This window comes from Lampris incognitus, chromosome 7 (assembly GCF_029633865.1).
Source record: "Lampris incognitus isolate fLamInc1 chromosome 7, fLamInc1.hap2, whole genome shotgun sequence".
In the NCBI taxonomy this organism is placed as follows: domain Eukaryota; kingdom Metazoa; phylum Chordata; class Actinopteri; order Lampriformes; family Lampridae; genus Lampris; species Lampris incognitus.
In genome coordinates this window covers 38,093,876-38,101,434 of record NC_079217.1, presented here as the reverse complement: position 1 = coordinate 38,101,434, position 7,559 = coordinate 38,093,876, and positions in this window count along the sequence as shown.

The window sequence follows — 7,559 nt, the reverse complement described above, 5'->3', positions numbered from 1 at the left end:
GATTTTCAACATTCTCTCACTATTGTAGCGATAATATCCCAGTAACAGCCATACCGCTAAGCAGTCTTCTGTGTGAATCTGAAATTGCCACCCAAATTGTATGGAAAAGTGTCACTCCATGGTGGCAAAATGGCTGCACTGTATAAATAAAACACAAATGATAATGGCATATTTAGCTGGTGTAGCAAATGCAAGTGAATGCCATATAAAAAGGCATTTCATGGATACAGTCTGCCAGACACCATTCTGGTGGTGTTACAAAGACACACAGGCCCATTCTCATCCCAGGGTCAGGATGTAAAATGGATCAGAACTAGAAATTAAATGCATGTTTTTTTTTTCTCACAGAGTTGAAGGGACCTGCCTTTTGAGTTAATAGTGTATGAGTGAGTGCTCTTACAGGGGTGCATGCATGTTTCTGCACACTGAGCTCAGACATATACATAAAAATGGAGACACTCAAGAGGCGATTACTCGCTGCAGATAACTAATAAAGAAGAATAGGTGAGCTTTACTGGAGTCTGCTTGGCACACACTAAAGGAAATGACTGCCTGTTGGGTCTCCTGGATTTTAAGATGTTTGGCAGGGCTCCACCATGCACTGGTTAACACATGGACAGCTGGACAACAGATCAGCTGGCTTCATCTCTGAACCCGTGTGAGATGCTTCCTTCAATTTCAACCATAGATATGGTTGAAATTTGTTGACAATAACGGTTGTAGAGTTTCCATCTCAGTTTCATTCCACTAACGCCGTCTTCACAGCTTAACGAGATTACCTTTTAAGGGTCACAAGCATTTCATATGAAAAGTCTATTCTTTCACTCATATGAAAAGTCTATTCTTTCACTCATATGAAAGTCATTGTCTCACTGGGTCCAAATCCCATATTTGATTGCCAAAATGTTAATCTCTTTGATTCAGCTTTATGTACAGATTAGAACAATAATCTACGAGAGAGCAAAGGTTAATATCAGTTAATGTCCTCATTCAATGCCTGTCGTACCACAGGAGATCAATTTTTTTTACACATTCTTTGCTGTTTAATAGAGTTTTAACTTCAACGTACAAAGCCTTGAGCAGCTGTTGAAGGATTTTCGAAGCAAACCATTTCACAATCCATTATAGGAGATGGTGTCCACTGTGAAATCGCATTATAACATAGTTACAACACATACTTATAACAAACACTTGACATGAATACTTATTTCTGGTCCAAGGACTCTTAGACTGGGTCAGACAGGTAGTTAATGGAGCATGCTCACTCTAAAGCTCTAAAGGCGGGGCGCATGCGCGCGCGCGCACGCACACACACACACACACACACACACACACACACACACACGGTTGGAGAGCTACCAGGAAACTAGGTCACCTAGGCAGCACTGACTCCTGTTGTCATAGTTACCACCTCGATAAGATGGCTTGGCTACATGTAACAGACCAGGAATAACAGGTGTTCTGATTTAAATGAATGATTAATGACTCCAAGTGGTCACGATCCACGGCAGGGAAGTCTGTCCCACGCATCACAGTAACAAGAATTGCAAAATTAAAATCACCAACTATGGCTGACCACAATCTGCTCTGCCAAGTAAACTGATACCGAGAGAGTATGAATATTTATGGCATCCTTTGAATACACCTGGTTAAGGCTTCTAAAAGCATAGACCAGAGATACAAGGGCACCAGGTACTCTGATCGAAGTGAATAATTTATGGGGTTGTCTGGGCATAATCTAGGTTCCCCCATCAAGGAAAGCCTGTGTGACTGGCTTCTGGTGATGGCATCTGAGCTGGTGGTTAGTCATACATCACAGTCATACAACACACTGCAAATTCGAGGCAAGTCACATCAAGTGTAATTGCCTCGATCCCAATTACAGTCTCAGAGGGCCTTACATTCACATGACATTAGAAAAAGGGTAAATAAAGTAACTGTACAGCATCCTCTATCGTTGAACCCTTGGTTTTGAATGAGCAAAATGTCCACAGAAAAGCTTTTCAGGAAAAAAAAAAATGAGGGAAAACTCAGAAGGAGCATCACTACATTTAGTGATAGCCAAACATCGCAAAATACATGCACTGAGGTAGATTCAATTAAGTAGTAAGATGCAAAACAATTGAACAATATGGGCACAGTGGAGGTAGAACAGGAGATAGATAGTGTGCAAAAGGCTGTGCAGCATGGTAGGAAAAGATACCCAACACAGGCTGACTACTCCCTTGGTTGTTTTTTTTTCTCCTTTTTTTTGTGGATTTTTCCTCCCTTTTTCTCCCCAATTGTACCTGTCTAATTACCCCACTCTTCCAAGCTGTCCTGGTCACTGCACCACCTCCTCTGCCGATCCGGGGAGGACTGCAGACTACCATATGTCTCCTCCGATACATGTGGAGCTGCCAGCCGCTTCTTTTCACCTGACAGTGAGGAGTTTTGCCAGGGGGACGTAGCACGTGGGAGGATCATGCTATCCCCCCCCCCCCCGTTCCTCCTCCCCCTTGAACAAGCGCCCCAACCGACCAGAGGAGGCGTTAGTGCAGCGACCAGGACACATACCCACATCCGGCTTCCCACCCACAGACACGGCCAGTTGTGTCTGTAGGGACGTCTGTCCAAACACTCTCTTAGTTGTTTATTTAGCAATGTTTAATCAACTTAGTTTCAACTTGGTCTTCATCACACATAACTCTTTTTAATAAACTATAAAACAAACCAAAGAGCTGTCAGAAATATGTGATTTACATCATGTGCTTCATGTGCATTCTGTACTAAGATCAGAGTTCAGTGAGTGTAATGGAGGACATGCTCCCTACTGTCAAACTGGCACACAAGCTGATTATCTCTTACCTGGAATCTGATGAAAGTTCTGCTAAGTGCCCTGGTATGACTCACTGTCTTTAGTCACACCCTGGTACACACACACACACTAGTGCATCCCCCATCTCTCCCTGGATACTGGCTGTTCAACACAATGATGTCATTCCTTGATGTCTGCCGTTTCTATTAAAAGAGTATGAGCTCATCGTGATATGACATCATCACCATCGGGGACGCTGAACAATAAAATTGATTAGACCTGGTGAAATAAAGCACGGTTAAAACTAGTTGTGACCAAAGTATTACTAAGTCTTTCTAGAAATTCAATGATACGCTTTTGTCATTGAACCCCTTGTCAAACTCACTGATGGCTAACAACAAGTCAAGGTGTTGCCTAGTAACAGCTGGAGGAGATGAATGCAGAGTGTCTGTGTGGCAGTGTCGAGGCTGTGTGTTATGGCTGAGATGCCATGTAGGCTACCTTGATGGGTTTGTTTAGCAATCAAAGCAATACTGCAGTGGAAGCTAAAAACACTGCAAGTTATACAACAATGAATGAGCTCAATAGAAAGGCAAAGCTATTCTGCTAACTTTTGTCAATACAAGACCAGGAATTTACTTGTTAAGCCATCTTTCTTTTAACCTTGTTTTCTTCAGCAACCTGCTGCCTGTGGAGAACAAGGTCTGGGTTGCTCCAAGACCAGAACAGGTTGCGCTTTGCAGCTGACAACTGGCTTTTCAGTGTGGTGGTGTGTGACTGTCACGGGCTTTCATGGCTGATCAGTGTGTGAAATCGATCATATTAACAAATTTCTCATCAGCATGTCCATTGTGTTGTAAACAAAACGTCAACTGGAAAACAATGGGTTGCATTTGAAAAGTCAACCATGAGAGACCCATCTTATAAATTTCTTATAAGATCAGATGACAGGAAAAAAGAAATCCCCAAATCCAAGATGCAGAACCTGCTGGTTCAGTTTAAAAATGCTATAGACAATAATAAATCTTAGCGGGTCTCAAAACTTTAAGAAAATCTCTGTGTAGATATATATATATATAGATAGATAGATAGATAGATTGATAGGTGGATGGATAGGTTCATATTGAAGACATTACATCAGATGTGACTGGTCCAGATGCTGATGACAGCTCTGGGCTGTGAGTTAGGATGCCTTCCATAGAAGTCCATTAGGAGCACACTGTTGTATTATTTACAGTGAATGTGGGAGTTTAAACAGTCGGTTGTGTCTTCTGACTGACATGCTGTATGTTTCGGGCAAAACTGGTGAGTGACAACTTACACACTCTTCCTCTCCTCCTCTCCCCCACACTTTCTTCCTCTCTGTCATAAATCAAATACCAAATTTTCCCCCCTCCACCCATGTTTTGTTCCACCCTCATTTTGCATACGCTCCCATCCCTTTTGCCACTCCTCCCCTCTGCTCTGCTCTCCTCCCCTCCTGTTGCCCTCCCTCTCTCTTTCCCTCTATCCAGATGCTGCAGAGGAGTCTAAAGTGGAGGAGACCACCCCGGCAGGTGCAGCGGATGCCGAGGAGTCCAAGGATGACTAAGAAGACAAAGTTTAACGTAGAGAAAGAAGAATTAAGATATCAATGATTAACACAAAAACAAAAATCTACAAAGGTTGCTCTTTGCCTTCCCAGTGTGAAGGCAGTCCGTTTCTATTTGTTTGTCATTTTTTGTGTGGCAATGATTTTCTCATGTTGGGGGAGTTTCCAGCGTGAAGTTTTTTGGCTCAAGCTAATACTATGAGGAAGTGGCGTTAGCGATAATGATGATTATGATTATTACTTTGACACTGATGATGATGATAATGATGATATGATTTGGTACGTCTTCACTATTTATTGTCAGTAAATCAGTGGTCAAATGAACCCACCCAACTGGAAATTCACACATTTAAAATGCATTGCAAATGTATTGTACCGTATTTGCAGTGCAATGCACTATATATATATATATATATATATATATATAGATAACATTTTCAAATAAATTCCAAGTTTGTAAATGCACGCACAAAACAAGCTGGTTTAGAGATGCCATTCTAGTTTTCAGCACAAGTGTATTGAAAACATATCATAATGGTAATGTACTGACAACACATAGGATGAAGAAGTGAATGTATTCATAAATGTGTGATGTTTCCAGTTAGGCAGCTTTTTCCTGAGTCCAAAAAACATAAAGGATGGTGCATATTATCCTCTTTATTCTGCTTGAGTCAGTCAAGCATGGTTTACATCCCTTTTAGAAACTCTCTTAACTCACATTCACAGCAAAGGACCTATGGCCATTTTAACGACGCTAACATATGAAAAGGAATTGAAATCAGCTATAACATTGGTGTTGCTGGCCCGTAGATGACGACCTGTGTCCTGCCCAATAAACAAATAGCATGAACCATCGAACCAGATGCATGATGGGAACTCTCCCTCTGAGAGGAACTTTTTCGCAGTCACAAAAACTTAAGAGGTGTGGCGGCTTCTTTTTGATGTCTTTGGTGTTGTTATGAAAGTTTGATATGAATTGGAAAAATACTCTTGCACTGATGTTAAGAAAAAAGCAAAAGAAAATCAAATGAGCAAACAAAAAAAAAAGAAGAAATACTTTTCCAATGTTCCAGTGAGTGCAATGTCCAGTTTCAACCTTATCAAGGAGTTAAAACTTGTGAAAAAAAATATGAAAAAATAAAAATGGTTTCAATGTCTGTTTTCAAATAAAGCAAATGTGCCAATTACCATCCTAACATGTGGAGTTTGTTTGAAGTCATGTCAGACTTGCCATTAAACAAGTGCTGAACGCCATAATGAATACGTAGGACAGAAATGATTGGAGAACAGGATGACTTTGCCAACAGATGCCGTCATCATGGCACAACGTTTCACAAACTTACCATCAAGGACTAGTTTATTCAGGTCTGTATTCAAGTCACCTGTTAATGTAAAGAAAACACTTTTTAATCCCAATTCACTCCTAGAATCAACATACTAAACTGCCTGCCTACAACACCATGTGCAAAGCAGGTCATAACTTCCATTTCATTGTAAGAGCGTGCCCCAAGGATTCCATTGAGGCAGATATTGATTCTTTAACAATGGGAGTTGAAACGACAGATGATTAATGCCCCATGTAATATCTGTTATAAAGTGAGGCACGTTTTCACAGATTACTGAGTTTGTAAACCTTTCAATATGCAACAGTTGAAGTAATCCGAAAAATGTATCGGTGAAACGTGAATAAATAAAAAATAAAAATGTATATCCTCAACACCAAGTGTAGTCCTGCTAAAGTGGTGTGAACCTTATGACAATGAGGTTAACATAGTGTTTCATGTTGTGTTTAATCACCCCTCCCTCGGTCTCCCAGACGAAATCAATAGCCCGCAATTACTCATCTTTTCACTAAATAACTCACATTAGTCTTTCTTGCTGGAAAGTCCCCTCGCATGACCTCCTTCATTACTTGTGGCGATATGCTCTCATTGCTCCTGAGACACGGACGCTACCCAGAATCATTTTAATCCGGGATTCAATCGGTTGCTAACCTTGCAAATTTTAGGAGAATGGGGAGACTAACCCCACTCGTAGTTTCACTATCCATGTTTTACCTAATTGCTCATCATTTCACTCACAAGCCTGATTCGCCACGCCATACTAAACTCCTCCATGCTGTAGTTTCAGAGAAACGGGATCCCCCCCCACTTGCATCAGGAAGTGTCGCGCACTACGTTTTGTTTTGTGTTGACCCCACACAGCGAACGAGTTAGTTAGCACATTAGTTGGTGTGTTGCGACACTCTGTGGACACATATGATATTGCAGCATTGGCCTGGTCGATTTTTTTTTTAAATGTACGTTCAAAACATTATGGAATACAGTGTAGAAAGCGCTTTCCCAGTCAATGCAAATGACCTGCACAGTATTAACACAGTGGGGTGTGTGTGTGTGTGTGGATAAGCCACTGGAGAAGACATTAAGAAAAAAATTGCTCTCTTCAAATCTACGGCCCTCTGTTGGGCTTCCAGTGAGCGCCTAATGCGGCGCTCACGTTGCAAGACGTGACGTTAGGCGGTGGGCGCAGCGTGGTGCAGTACAACCGTTTTACGCACTCTGCATGATATTAGTGAAGCCTTTATCGCTCTGCATGGTGGCAGTCATACAAACCTAACATTTGATTAATGGTAGCACTAATGATATTTGAAAAAAAATCAATCTTTTTAGACCACCACTTGTGCATTTTTTTCTTTTTTTAATGCATGCTCAATAATCCAGGTAAGAAAATCAAAGAAAGATGAATCATTTCATCTGAATACGTTTATTGACAGATACGTTTCATCACTCATCTAAGTGATGAATGATGGAGGTCACTTAGACTGATTCCACTTTCTTTGATTTATGCATGATAATCTAAAACTTTGTTTGTTAGTAATAATGCAATTTGAAAGATTTACCCCCATTCTGCTACTTCTTTAAGTAATGTCAACCAGGTCCAAATCACCTCCAGGGACGATAAACAATACATATATTATTTTATTTGCATGTTACATGGTGATAAACACAACAGTACCGTTGAGATTCTGTGTGCTCCAAGCTTTCTTTGAAAAAAAAAAGAAAAAGAATTGTTACTTGCCCCAACATTTCAGTTCACATTCAAATACAGAACATTGAATTCAAACAACTTCATTTTATGTTCAGAACGTTTCCTTATATAGCTTTATTACAT